The sequence below is a fragment of the Bos javanicus genome, chromosome 18, assembly GCF_032452875.1.
Source record: "Bos javanicus breed banteng chromosome 18, ARS-OSU_banteng_1.0, whole genome shotgun sequence".
In the NCBI taxonomy this organism is placed as follows: Eukaryota; Metazoa; Chordata; class Mammalia; order Artiodactyla; family Bovidae; genus Bos; species Bos javanicus.
Genome location: NC_083885.1, coordinates 58,157,469 through 58,171,157, shown reverse-complemented (window position 1 = coordinate 58,171,157; position 13,689 = coordinate 58,157,469).

The following is a 13,689-nucleotide window of genomic DNA, read 5'->3' as shown; positions in this document are numbered from 1 at the left end:
TCAATCCTGAATATTCATTAGCAAGACTTATACTGAAGCTGAAGCTTCAGTACTTTGGCCACTTGTTCCAAAAACCCAACTCATTAGAAAAGACCCTGACACAGAGAAATATTGATGACGGGAGAAGAAGGGGACGATAGACGATAATATGGTTGGATGACATCACTGGCTCAATGGACATGAGTTTAAGCAATGTCCTAGAGGTGGTGAAGGACAGGGAAGCCTGCAGTGTTGCCGTCCATGAGCTGGCATTCAGACTTGACAGAGTGACTGAACAACAACACTAAGCCAATACTCACTGTGCACCTTGAAAACTGAGGAGCCACAAACTCCATATGTACAGCATGGATCCCTTGCCCTTTCAAATGGTTCTTCCTCCAGTGCTCTGAATTTAATGGAAGTCTCCACTACAAAGTAATTTCATAGCTTTGGATATGTGAGCATGCACCTGAAAACCTCTACTTACCAATATGGTCATCTTCACAAAAGAAAGAAAACTCTGCTTTCTACAATCCAAGTTCCATGCAATTCTCAACTTTTTCAATTATCACAATCACATGATGATTTTTTAAAATATGGTAAAATGTAATTTTATGCTCTCCTGTACACCACTTCACTTCAATCTGGCCATTTCTACCTGAAAATCCTTAAACACACTCATCTCCCCACAAAAGACTGTATTTCACCTAAACAACTGTTGCCATTCTAAGGATAAAATTGACAAAACTCATGCCTACCTTCACAAATCTTTACTCAAGGACTGAAATTCCCTTCCCCATTGCCTTCAGATTCAGTAACAACCTGCCACATGCTCTTCCATTTCCACCCACCTTTTCCTAATATTCCATGCCTACTCCATTTCTAGCAAACTTGCATTGATACTTTTAAGTTACACCCTTCTACATGTGTCTATAAGAAGCAGACTGTTTGAGGACCTGGTGTTTATTATTACATACATTCTGAACTCTTCAACTTCAAGCACTAGTAGAACGTCCATTACAGAAGTCCATACATGATAACTGTATCATACTTCTTTGCAATTACTATCACAACATTGTTTACTTTGAGGAAGATGCTCACCACATCCTGTTTACCATCCTCTGGTAAACCACTCACATTTTACCTAGGACTCTGAGGGATTGAGTGAATAAGCCAATGAATACAGTGCAAATACATACCATTCACACCTTTCTCTTAAGAGTGGGGGAGTTTGCATTCCTTTTCCCAGCAAAACAGAGCCTGGATACTCTGGAGTCACGACTCATAAGCAGAAAGGGGCTGATAGCTGGGAAACATGAAATGACTACTGCAGACATGGTCGAAATGAACAAACTAGAATTGTTGGAAATGCCCAAAATAATATAAGAGATGGAGGAAAGCATGTTAAAATTAATAAAGATGCTCACCAGGAGAAGGATGGTTTTAGTGGCTCTGGACTCAGCAGAGGATATGGAGGAGCCATTGATTCTATGAACGTTTTGGACTCTCTGCTTGTGCCTGTACAGGGTGAAAACTGTGGAGCCACTGGCCAAGATCATGACCACAAAAGAAAAGACAACAGGCATGGACATCATTGCTGCATATGTTTCTCCATAATGATCATTGGGAACATCAGAACAATGTTTGAAACTTTTTCTATTTGTGATGCTTTTGTTACTCAATATTCCAGTCACAAAAATAGGATAAATGATATTTAACATCACGTTCACGACCCAGCACAGGATAATTGAAGAAACAACACACTTGAGAGCTTTCACTTTAAGCTCTGCCCACCTGGAGTTCCTGGGACTGATCGTGATGGCCTGGAAGACACTCAAGATGCATGTGATGCCAATGGATGCTCCCCTGCCCACTCCACGAAGATAAGCAAAAACTCTGCATGCAGATCCACTTTTGAGACAATTCCACCCAAAAGTTGTCATTGGACTGCAGAATCCAGCAGAAAACAGAATGAAGATGTTGGCTACAATAAGGTTTGTCACAATCAAATCTACGGTTCTCAACCTATCCCCAGTACACCACAGGAAGAGATAACAGTAAAGAAGAGAGAAATTCCCCAGCATTCCAAATACTGTCTGTAATAATAAGATGGATCCTGCTGCCAAATCACCAGTAGCCATGCTCTCAGGTCTCAGTGACTGATGGCTGTCTTCTGAGCTGAAGGTCCTGAATGGGAAGACGAGGCATGGAACACAAGTAGCAGGTCAACAAAAATCCAATATTCTCCACTTATCAATAATTCCTACTTTAAAAGAGTTAATGTTTTCCTGTCATATCAGTGCTTCCAAGAGTTGAATGAACAACCATTAAAAAACACTTGATTGAATGAATCACTGTGAACAAAGCCACACAAATGAAAACATCTTTATTCCTCTCATATTCATGAGGCAGGCAGTATTATCTCCCTTACAAAGATGAGGGAAACATCACCCAGAGAGGTTAAATGCTTAATCTATATTCACTCACTGGTTGTGGGCAGTTGGCTAGCGAGGATTTGAATCTGGCTGCCCCGGTAACAAGGAAAGTGCATTTGCACCAGAATACATGCAAATACTAGTGACCTGTGTTCCTCAACTAAACCAGATCTTAGTTTAGTTTTACAACTTGTTGTTTCAGTTTAGTTTGGTAGTATTATATTTGAAAATTTAGGTACTGGGACTTCCCTGCTGGTTCAGTGGTTAAGATTTCACACTTTCAAGCAGCATGTGCTGTTTAGATACCTGGTCAGGGAACAGGATCCTGCATGCCTCATGGCAAAGCCCCCCCAAAAAGACATTCTAGGGTCAAGTATAAATTTTGAATAAAGCTTTATAGATACTCATAAGGAATATAATACTGCTGGCAACTGGCCTGTGTTCAAGTTGGATTTAATGAATACAAGAATGACTCAATATCAGGGCAGCAAAAAAAGACACATTTACTCTCAATCCAGGATAAAGCACAACGGCACAAGTCATAGTTCCATGGAACAGCAAACAATGATACCTCATTAATAGTTCACTGAAGAAACAAAATTAGTATTAATATTAATTTCATATGATATGTATATTTATTCAATAATATCTGCATTGTTACCTCCAGGAGATCGTCCCAACCCAGGGATCGACCCCAGGTATCCTACATTGCAGGTAGATTCTTTACCATTTGAGCCACCAGGGAAGCACAAGAATACTGGAGTGGGTAGCCTATCCCTTGTCCAGGAGATCTTCCAGACCCAGGAATCGAATCAGGGTATCCTGCATTGCAGGTGGATTCTTTACCTGCTGCATTATCAGCTGGTAAAGAATGTGCCTCCCAACACAGGAGACATGGTTTTGATCCCTGAGTGGGGAAGAGCCCCTGGAAAAGGAAATGCCAACCCACTCCAGTATTCTTGCTTGGGAAATCCCATGGAAAGAATGAACCTTGCAGGCTAAACTCGATGGAGTCACAAAAGACTTGGACACGACCTAGTGATGAAACAATAACAAATATAAGTATTACCAATAAGGCAAGATTTGTGAAAGATATGAAAATACAAGATACATGCAAAATCAGTGTTAAGGTGAGCAACTTGTGTATGGTATAAAGAACATACATTTTTTGAATTGGTATCATAATTTTGAAAATAAGCAGAAATATGGTATCTGAATTGCATAAAGTTCTATTTTTCTTACATGCTGATTCCTTAATTTAAGTGAAAAGAGTCTCTCCACAATCAACAGAGACACAATAATTTAATCTTCTCTCAATTCATACAACATCCAGAGTTAGAGGAGACATTTCTACTTCAGCAGTGGCTGCCAGACACACTGTTACTGTACAAGGTCAGATAATTCCTACAGACTCATCATACTCTTCATTACAAGGATGAACTATGTATGTGATCACCTGTGAAACCTGAAATGTAGGCATGGGATTCCTGGAAAGTAGACTGAACATCATATTAACTGGGGAAATACAGTCCTTAACTTTGTAAAATATCATACTAGTATTAAACCACAACAATCTCTGTCAGTGAGAAAAGTACATACACTACATTAGGAGCCATTATGGACTGGTGAAAGGTCTAGGACCCCATCTGCTTTTTCTATCTCAGTTCAGACTCAGGATTTATCCCACCCTCCTGCAGGGCTTTGCTGCTGGACCAGGTTTATACACTGGAGATGTGCTTTGTCCAATAAGTTCCCTTACCAGATTCCTGATACAGAGCCTTCCTTTATAGATTCTACCTCCTTGATGAATATAGAGAAAACTCACTTTTTCCTAATGCCTGGATAGTGGATTCAGTACGAAGGTCAAAGCAATTAGCCTGTGTGCAAGAGGGGTATGAATATGAATGAGATATGAATTTGTGATCCTGTGACCTTACCTCCCCTCAGAACTGCAATTATCATGTCACCTATAACAGCTCTGGCAAGAACAGGCTTTGTAACTGGGATTATTTGTGAAAACATTTTGCCAGTTGCTAATTATCAAAGACAATTATCACTTTCTAGTTAATATGGCTTTACAGACTATTAGACTGTTTATGACACAGGCTCACTTTTCATGATCCCTGGAGGCAGACAGGGCTCACCTGCAGGAAGCAGGAAGAATTTAGGACTAACATGCAATGGACTGTCAGCAAGTATGTGCCATGGTGAGGAGGTTCCGCCTCACCAAGAAATTTTACCCAAAAGAGTTCTTTCCTAATTTTATACAGTAAGCTGCACCATCAGTTCCCTTAAGAGCAATGAACTAGAATTTGTCTAAGTATTTGAGAAGGATATAAAAATAGATACAGGAAACAAGAACATGATGCCAATGATCTACATTAGATATCACTGCACTCATTTGTACAACTCAATATCAATGAATATGTAAACTGTTAAGAAAATAAACTTTACTAATATTGATCCTCACTAGTGATAGTAAGCAGAAGCAGACTAATATCCACAGAAGAGAGAAGGCACTAAAAGCGTCTCTTGCAAATAAAACTACCAGGATCAGATAGTTTAAAATGGAGACTCAACTATTTCTGTTCCAGTGGTCATGTATGGATGTGAGAGTTGGACTGTGAACAAAGCTGAGCATCGAAGAGTTGATGCTTTTGAACTGTGGTGTTGGAGAAGACTCTTGAGAGTCCCTTGGACTGCAAGGAGATCCAACCAGTCCATTCTAAAGGAGATCAGCCCTGGGTGTTCTTTGGAAGGACTGATGCTAAAGCTGAAACTCCAGTACTTTGGCTACCTCATGCGAAGAGTTGACTCATTGGAAAAGACTCTGATGCTGGGAGGGATTGGGGGCAAGAGGAAAAGGGGACGACAGAGGATGAGATGGCTGGATGGCATCACCGATTCGATGGACATGAGTTTGAGTGAACTCTGGGAGTTGGTGATGGACAGGGAGGCCTGGCGTGCTGGGATTCATGGGGTCGCAAAGAGTTGGACACGACTGAGCAACTGAACTGAAGTGAACTGAACTGAAGCCAACAGTACTCAATTTAAGCCCATCAAGTGGTCAATAAAGACCTCCACATTTGCTTTTGTGCAAAATTTTGAGTAGGTAAATGTGATTAACTTTTAAATTAAGAATTATAAGGCTTCCCTGGTGGTCCAGTGGTTGAGAATCACCGGCCAGTGCAGGGGCCATGGCTTTAATCCCTAGTCCAGGAAGTTCCAGACGCCTCAGGGCAGCAAAGCTCATGCACCACAACTACTGAAGCCTGCACCTAGAGCCTGTGCCCTGCAACAAGAGAAGGCACTGCGATGAGAAGCCCACACCCCACAACGAAGACCAGAGCCTGATTACCCCAACTGGAGAAAGTGCACGTGCAGCAACAAAGACCGAGTGCAACCAAAAATAAAGTAAAAAAAAATTTTTTTAAGCTGAGGTAGCTAGAATAGAAAGTAGAAAGAATACACATAAAAATAGACCTATATTTTTGTCAGCCACTTTGCTAATTAGAACAACATAAATTCAAAAATATTTCTGGAAAACTTTAAGGGAACTTCCAGTAGATATATAAAAACAAGGTGCGCCTTCTAAACCACTGCATAAATTAAAAGCTAAAAATGTATGATCTAGGTAACAGGAACTATAAAGGAAAATAAACTACCAGGAAACAGAATTTTAAAAAAGGAGCAAAACAGAAGCGAGAGACACACAGTACAGGGTTGGGGCAGCAAACGCAAACTGTAAAACTGTCCATGAAAAGACAAAGCTGACTGGAATAAATAAAAAGAAAACAAAATCTAGCAACTGACTGGCTCTCAGAGACACTCACATCCTTAAAACTGTCCAGGGAAAATAACCTGTAATAGACAAAGTATATCAGGCCCAGGCAAATGTAGATAATTGGAAATTAGGAGGAGTAATAGTAACAGGAACCAGTAAAAGAATTTAAGATGATATCCATTCCATTGGATAAAGTAGAAATTCACAGAATAACATGAGTTAGAAGTTACAGTGTGGTTGCTTTATGTAGCAAGTCATAGGGAACCAAATCACATAAAACAAATACTGTTGAAAAAAAACAAGGATGTTTGGCAGGAACACCACTGAGATAGACAATATTAAAATACCACTGTAATTTTGTGACAATGTAGGAAAATACTGTATACATGGTCTAAATATTAAAACTAATACAGACCAGCAATATATCAAAGTAGTTAAAAGATGCACATATTGAAAATAATACATTCTTTTCAATTATTTATGTTTGCCTTAAAAGAGAAAATCATATAGGGAATCACAATGGAAAGTGTGATAAATTCCTCAAGACAGAATTAGGAATAACAAGAAAGACAGCAATCAAAAGTTCCAAACAAAACAAAATTTAAAATTATCATAAATGCCTCCTATGTGAAGTAAGAACAGAATTAGCAAGTTCTGCCTACTTTTAAAATAACAATAAATATTTAAATGTGAAAAATTATGGTGAAGAAGCGTGAATACAATCAGAATCAATGTCATTATTTCTATGATTACTAGGTAGAAACAAGAGAAGGATCATATCCAAGAGATCACTGGCCTACAGGAAAACTAAAAACATGTTCTGAAAGAGAATAATTTAATGTTTTACATATGTTGGAGAAGGCGATGGCACCCCACTCCAGTACTCTTGCCTGGAAAATCCCATGGACGGAGGAGCCTGGTAGGCTGCAGTCCATGGGGTCGAAAAGAGTCGGACACGACTGAGCGACTTCACTTTGACTTTTCACTTTCATGCACTGGAGAAGGAAATGGCAACCCACTCCAGTGTTCTTGCCTGGAGAATCCCAGGGACGGGGGAGCCTGGTGGGCTGCCATCTATGGGGTCGCATAGAGTCGGACACGACTGAAGCGACTTAGCAGTAGCAGTATCCTCATCAAGCAATATACAGTTTTTATGTAATAACAGACAAAATCTCATAAGCATACCAGTTAAAAATATATTTTAAAAAAGAAAGAAATAGTCCACATGGTTCAACATTCACAAGGTACAAAGGGCATCATCTTAACCTGAGGTCCTTCAGCCACCCAGTTCCTCTGTTCCTACTTTTGTGAATCTTTATAGAGACAGTGTATGAAAATACAAGCAAATATCACTTTAGATTTTCTCAGGCTCTGATCATTTAAAAATGCTTTAAATTTTTGTAGGGATGTGATCAAGGCAAAGGAAGACGTGAACAGAAGTGTAAGTGTGAGGAGGGGCTTGACGGGAACAGCTGGTGAACTGCTGAAGAACCTGGGGCAGAATGTCACAACACAAAGCTCCTTCCGGTTATACAGGTTGGAAACTCAAACCAAGGATCTCCAGGGAGTCCCTCCCCAATCACGAACCCCACAGGCTTCCCAAAGCAAAGACCTTCATGAGCTCACCTGTCAGACACCGATACTTAAGTCTCCCCAGTCATGAGAATATGCTAACACCAATCCCATTCCATCCCCTGCCCCAGTAATAGTTCTAAACGCTGACTCCAGTATCCATCAGTGACCCTCCTCCAAGCCCCTAATATCCCTCAACAACTCCATCACTGCCCCCTAATACCTCATCCTCAACCTCTACGAGGTCCCTAGACCTCCACATTAGTAATGCCCACACTCTCCCATAATAGACCTGAAGACTCCCCATCACAAACCCTAAGTCTTATCAGCGACCATACAGCGTCGGTTACCAGCTCTCACAGACTTCCCCATCAGCGACCTCGTAAACGTCCATCCCTCATTCTCCAGGCCCTGAAATTTGAACCCGCGGATTCACCGTGCTGTCGCTGATCCCACGTTCCCTCCATCACTGAACCATAGATTCACGCAATGAAAACCTGCACAGAGATCACTGATTCAGTACTCCTGGACAGTCCCGGATTATCAACTAAACAAACGGCCTATCAACTCAATACACCCGCTTCCTCGATCCTTACAGATTGTTGCCACTGACCCTACCAAAACACGTAACGCCACGGAAGTCTCTCCTCTTTCCGGGTCTTCTCACTATGCGGCTGAAACAATAGGCTTCCAAAGTCTCCCTTCCGAATCAGGTCGCCTGGCAGCGCCGCAGCGCCTCACAGCGAACACTCCGCAGAGAACACTCCAAAACTCCACACAACCTGAGAGCCACCAACGGCCGCCCGTCGTATGACGAACAGCCAGGAAACCAGATTCTGCACGTAGGGGGCGCTGCTGGGCAATATGGCGGTCAGCGCCTGTGGAGAATCTGTTTTCCAAGTTGGTCTCTCTTTTGAAGCTGCGATCTCTTCAGCCGGACACCTGAGCTCTGAAGCCTCCATTTCCCCAAGCGCCATCAATAGTGTGGCACACGTACGGACTCTGACCATGCAGCTTAGGCTTCTTCCCTGTCAGTTAAGTGGGACCAAGACCTAAATTGCCTGTGTCCACCGAGTCTGTCACAGGAGGCTGTGGCCATGTTGAAGGAGGTGGTTGTGTCCAACTGGCTGAGGTCTTTTATCCTTAGCAGAGAAGAGTCTGGTCAATAGGCAGACCCTGAGAAAGTTTTTGGCTAGAGAAGGCTCTAGAAAAAAGTCCAGGTTTGGAGAAGTTGAGGTGATTAAACTGGGTCCCCCTAAAACTGAGTTCCCCTACTGAAGCCGAATCCAGCATCTGTACCCCGACACTGAATTGATTTTGGAGACTGAGTTTTGAGTGAAGTAGGAAATAGTTTTACAGCTTTGCCAGGCAAAATGACCCACAGCACTCTAACCCTTCAAAACTGTGTCCTGAAGAGAGTAGTGAGGGGGTTTTATAGTAAGGGCTCAGAGAGGGCGTGGTCAGTTCATGCACACTCTTCTGATTGGTTGGTCGTGAAGTAAGTGGGCGTCAATATAGTGAACCTGGATTCAAGCGGTCAGGGGTCTAAGTACTTGGATGCAGCACAGGTTGTAATATAATTAAATTCTCCCACCTGGTGGGGTTTCAGTATCTGCAACACAGCTTAACTGACAGGGTGTGAATTCTTTTGCTACCAAGCCCAAGCTCTTTCTGCTCCATGCGAGACAGGCCAAGACTAGTTGGGACAGAGAGTAATGACTTTAATCAGAAAACTAGCAGACTGAGAAGATGGCAGACTAGCATCTCAAAAAGTCAGCTCTCGGTCAGAATTTAAGCTCCTTTTATATACAAGAGCAGGCAATGGCACCCCACTCCAGTACTCTTGCCTGGAAAATCCCGTGGATGGAGGAGCCTGGTGGGCTGAAGTCCATGGGGTCGCTAGGAGTCGGACACGACTGAGCGACTTCACTTTCACTTTTCACTTTCATGCATTGGAGAAGGAAATGGCAACCCACTCCAGTTTTCTTGCCTGGAGAATCCCAGGGGCAGGAGAGCCTGGTGGGCTGACGTCTATGGGGTCACACAGAGCCGGACACGACTGAAGTGATTTAGCTTTAGCTAGCTGGCACCCCACTCCAGTACTCTTGCCTGGAAAATCCCATGGACCGAGGAACCTGGTAGGCTGCAGTCCATGGGGTCGCTAGGAGTCGGACACGACTGAGCGACTTCACTTTCACTTTTCACTTTCATGCATTGGAGAAGGAAATGGCAACCCACTCCAGTGTTCTTGCCTGGAGAATCCCAGGGACGGGGGAGCCTGCTGCGCTGCCCTCTCTGGGGTCGCACAGAGTCGGACACGACTGAAGTGACTTAGCAGCAGCAGCAGCTATATACAAGAGGGGGAGGGAAAGGGGCCCACTGTGCCACTGACCAACGGTGAACAGGACCACTAACGGTCCCTGGTTGTCAGTTGCTCACTAGCGATCCTTGCTTGTGGGCGGGACCTATTGTGGCGCCAGCCAATGGCTGAGGGAGCCGGCTAGAGCCTGTGCCTGGCTCACTGCCATTACATAGGGAGTGGGAGCGGAAAGGGGCAACTCTGAAAAGCATCCGAGTCCGAAGAAGTACTTGGGACTCCAGCAACATCGTGCTCCAGCCCTCAATGGAGCGAGGCATAGAGGCTGCAGAGGCCACGGCGGCCACGCAGAGGCAATTGATGGGCCCATTAACCGGGTCACTGTCTGAAGCGGCAGGCACTGTGGGTTCAGCCTGCCGCCGGCCCCACCAGCCAGCTCGTGTCCAATGGGGTGGCCTGGGAGCTGGTGCCTCTGGAGTGTAACCTGCCCGCTTGCACAGTGGGTGGATGGCCCGAGCAGGGCAGCCTGTGGGCTAGGTGCTGCCGCCCACAGAGAGGCGCTGTGGAGCGGCTCCTGCCTCAATGAAGCACGCAGGCGCCAGGGAAGAAGTCTAGCACGCTTTGGGTTTGGTTGGGGAGGCCACCACTACACTCGAGGGGAAACAGGACTCTGCGCCAGGCCAGGCTTCTCTGGTGACTCAGACGGTAAAGAATCTGCCTACAATATCCCCTGGATAAGGGAATGGCTACCCACTCCAGTATTCTTGCCTGGGAAATCCCATGGACAGAGGCGGCCGGCGGGCTGCAGGCCCTGGGGTTGCAAAGTATCAGAAAGGACGGAGCTACCAACACTAACAGGACTCTGCCCCAGGGCTGCACTATTGTTATTTGTCTCTGCATTCCTTCCCTTCCCTAATTAGCATCCATTTGAACCTGCCAGAAGGAACTCAGGAAGGGTCATGAAGGCTAAATGAAGCTTCTTTTCTATAATCTAGAAGTGGGGGACACAGAAAGGCTATCATGCCCAGGAACCCCACATGGTCTTGCTTGGTATCACTACTGAGTTTATGATTAATCTGTCCAGAACTTTATTCCCTTATACTCTCTGACCCCAGCCCTGAACTAAGTGAACACTAATCCACCAGAGTCAGATGTGAGACTGCTGCTGTCAATAACACTTTTAATGTAATAAAATTGCTGTTGTAGATATCATCATTAACCTATTAACTCAGGTTGTTTCTTCCAGGCAAAATGAACTCAAAGACCCTCAAGCCATGGACCAAATAGCCAGAATCATACACACATTCTGAATCCCAAAACAATGATTAAGAAATATCACGGGACTTCCATGGAGGTCCAGTGGTTAAAAATTCACCTTCCAACGCAAGGAGTATGGGTTCGATCCCTGGTTAGGAAGCCAAGATCCCATATTCTTCTTGGGAAAAAAAACAAAACAAAACATAGAACAGAAGCAATATTGTAACAAATTCAATAAGGCCTTTAAAAATGATCCTCATTAAAAAAAAAAAACTTTAAAAAATATTTTAAAAAGAATTCTGTAGAGGCCAGTGATGGGAAGGTCCTTGTCTTCAGGTACTGGGCAATCCCAACAGTCAATTATTGGACGTATGTCACGGCTGGAAGCCACTGGAAAGAGGGCTTTTGAAATTATCAGAGTCCAATTCTCTCCCCCAGATTGTGTTCTTTAAATATTACCCTTCAAATTTAGGTCTTTGATCTAACGAAAATAGATCTTGATGTACAATGTGAGTAAGTGTTAGTTGCTCAGTTGTGCCCAACACTTTGTGACACTTTGGGACTGCAGCCCACCAGGCTCCTGTGTCCAGGAGATTTTCCAGGCAAGGATACTGGAGTAGGTTGCCATTCCCTTCTCCAGGGGATCTTCCCAACCCAGGGATCGAACCCGGGTGTCCTGTACTGCAGGCAGATTCTTTACCAACTGAGCTACAAGGGAAGCCCAATGTGAGGCAGGGACATAATTTTATCTTTTTCTATATCAATGATCAGTAATTCCAGCACCTTAAAGGATCTTCCCTTTCCTCACTTTACATGATTTCAGACTGTGTACCTGTCCCTAAAATAAGAACATACAAAAAACAAAATATATAGAACAGATTATAGGGGCATAAACCATACTAGTGTTTTGTGTCATAAATCTTATCAGTTACTAACAAATCCCACCACATATACACACAACACACAAATCATGACTAGTAACTTTACTAATAGATTGTCTTATATAGAGCAAATATTCAAGGACTGTTTAAATATGTATCATTCATAAATATATTTTCAATCTGCACTTGTCTGTAAGTGAACTGTAACATCTGTAAACTGCGGGGCCGGGGGCATGTGCCACAGTTAATTTCAACTTAAGTAGGTTGCTGGCCTGATTATTTAGCTACTATCTCTCACCTCTCAACCTACTCTTCCACTATCTGCATTGTGATAGCACAAACCAGATTCTCTTGCCAGCTTCATAATAAGTTCTGCCAATGTGGGGACACTAAAAAGAACAGGTAGGCAGAATGAAGATGGAGATGGGCCTTGCTTTTTCCTGTTTGTCTCCCTGCTGCAGAGAAAACAGTTGGTGTTTTCAGTTTTTGTCCAGTCTCAGAATCATCTTCATCCCATGTCCTCAGGCATTCTAGCAGCAGCCAGCCATATACTGTCCTGAGAGAGTGGAAGAAGAGTTCCAAGGTGGAGAAGGGGAAGTGAGAGGAAAGCAGTGGGGGAAGAAAACTGGGGGGGTGGGCGGGGGGAGGGAAGGGGTGGGTAGTAGTTGTTCATCCTCCAGGGTCCTGACTCAGCACAAAGTTTCAAGTGAGTAACTGGTAAGCAGTGACCTCTAGCTAAATCCCTCCTATGTAACAAACAAGGTGACATTTGTGAGATTTTCTTATCAGCCAGGGCCCTCCTCCCATGAGACTGGGTGTTCTCAATGGCACTGGAATCTGAGTATATACTGGGGTCTTTAATGTGTCTATTTTTTTTTCTAGGTACCAAATTTGAAGGAACAGGCAAATGAAAAAACAAAAACAAAAAGCGTTAAGTGGATGCTTTAATGCTTTGCTGCTACTGCTGCTAAGTCACTTCAGTCGTGTCCGACTCTGTGCGACCCCACAGACGGCAGCCCACCAGGCTCCCCGTCCTTGGGATTCTCCAGGCAAGAACACTGGAATGGGTTGCCATTTCCTTCTCCAATGCAGGAAAGTGAAAAGTGAAAGTGAAGTCGCTCAGTCGTGTCCAACTCTGGCGACCCCATGGATTGCAGCCTACCAGGCTTCTCCGTCCATGGGATTTTCCAGGCAAGAGTACTGGAGTGGGGTGCCATTGCCTTCTCTGTTAGTGCTTTAGTATTATACAACTTACAGAAAGGGTAAGGGAAAACCCAAAAGGGATGCACTACCATGGTGGCCATGGAAGTCACCCCCATGGCCACTGAGAAGCCAGCCTAATGCTTAGCTCTCATCATCATTGGGTGTGCCTGTCAGAAACACTCTGCCACACCCGATTCAGGAACCCTTACCACAGACAAGTTGGTTATGTGGTCACTCAATTCTGGTGTGTTTCACCTGCTC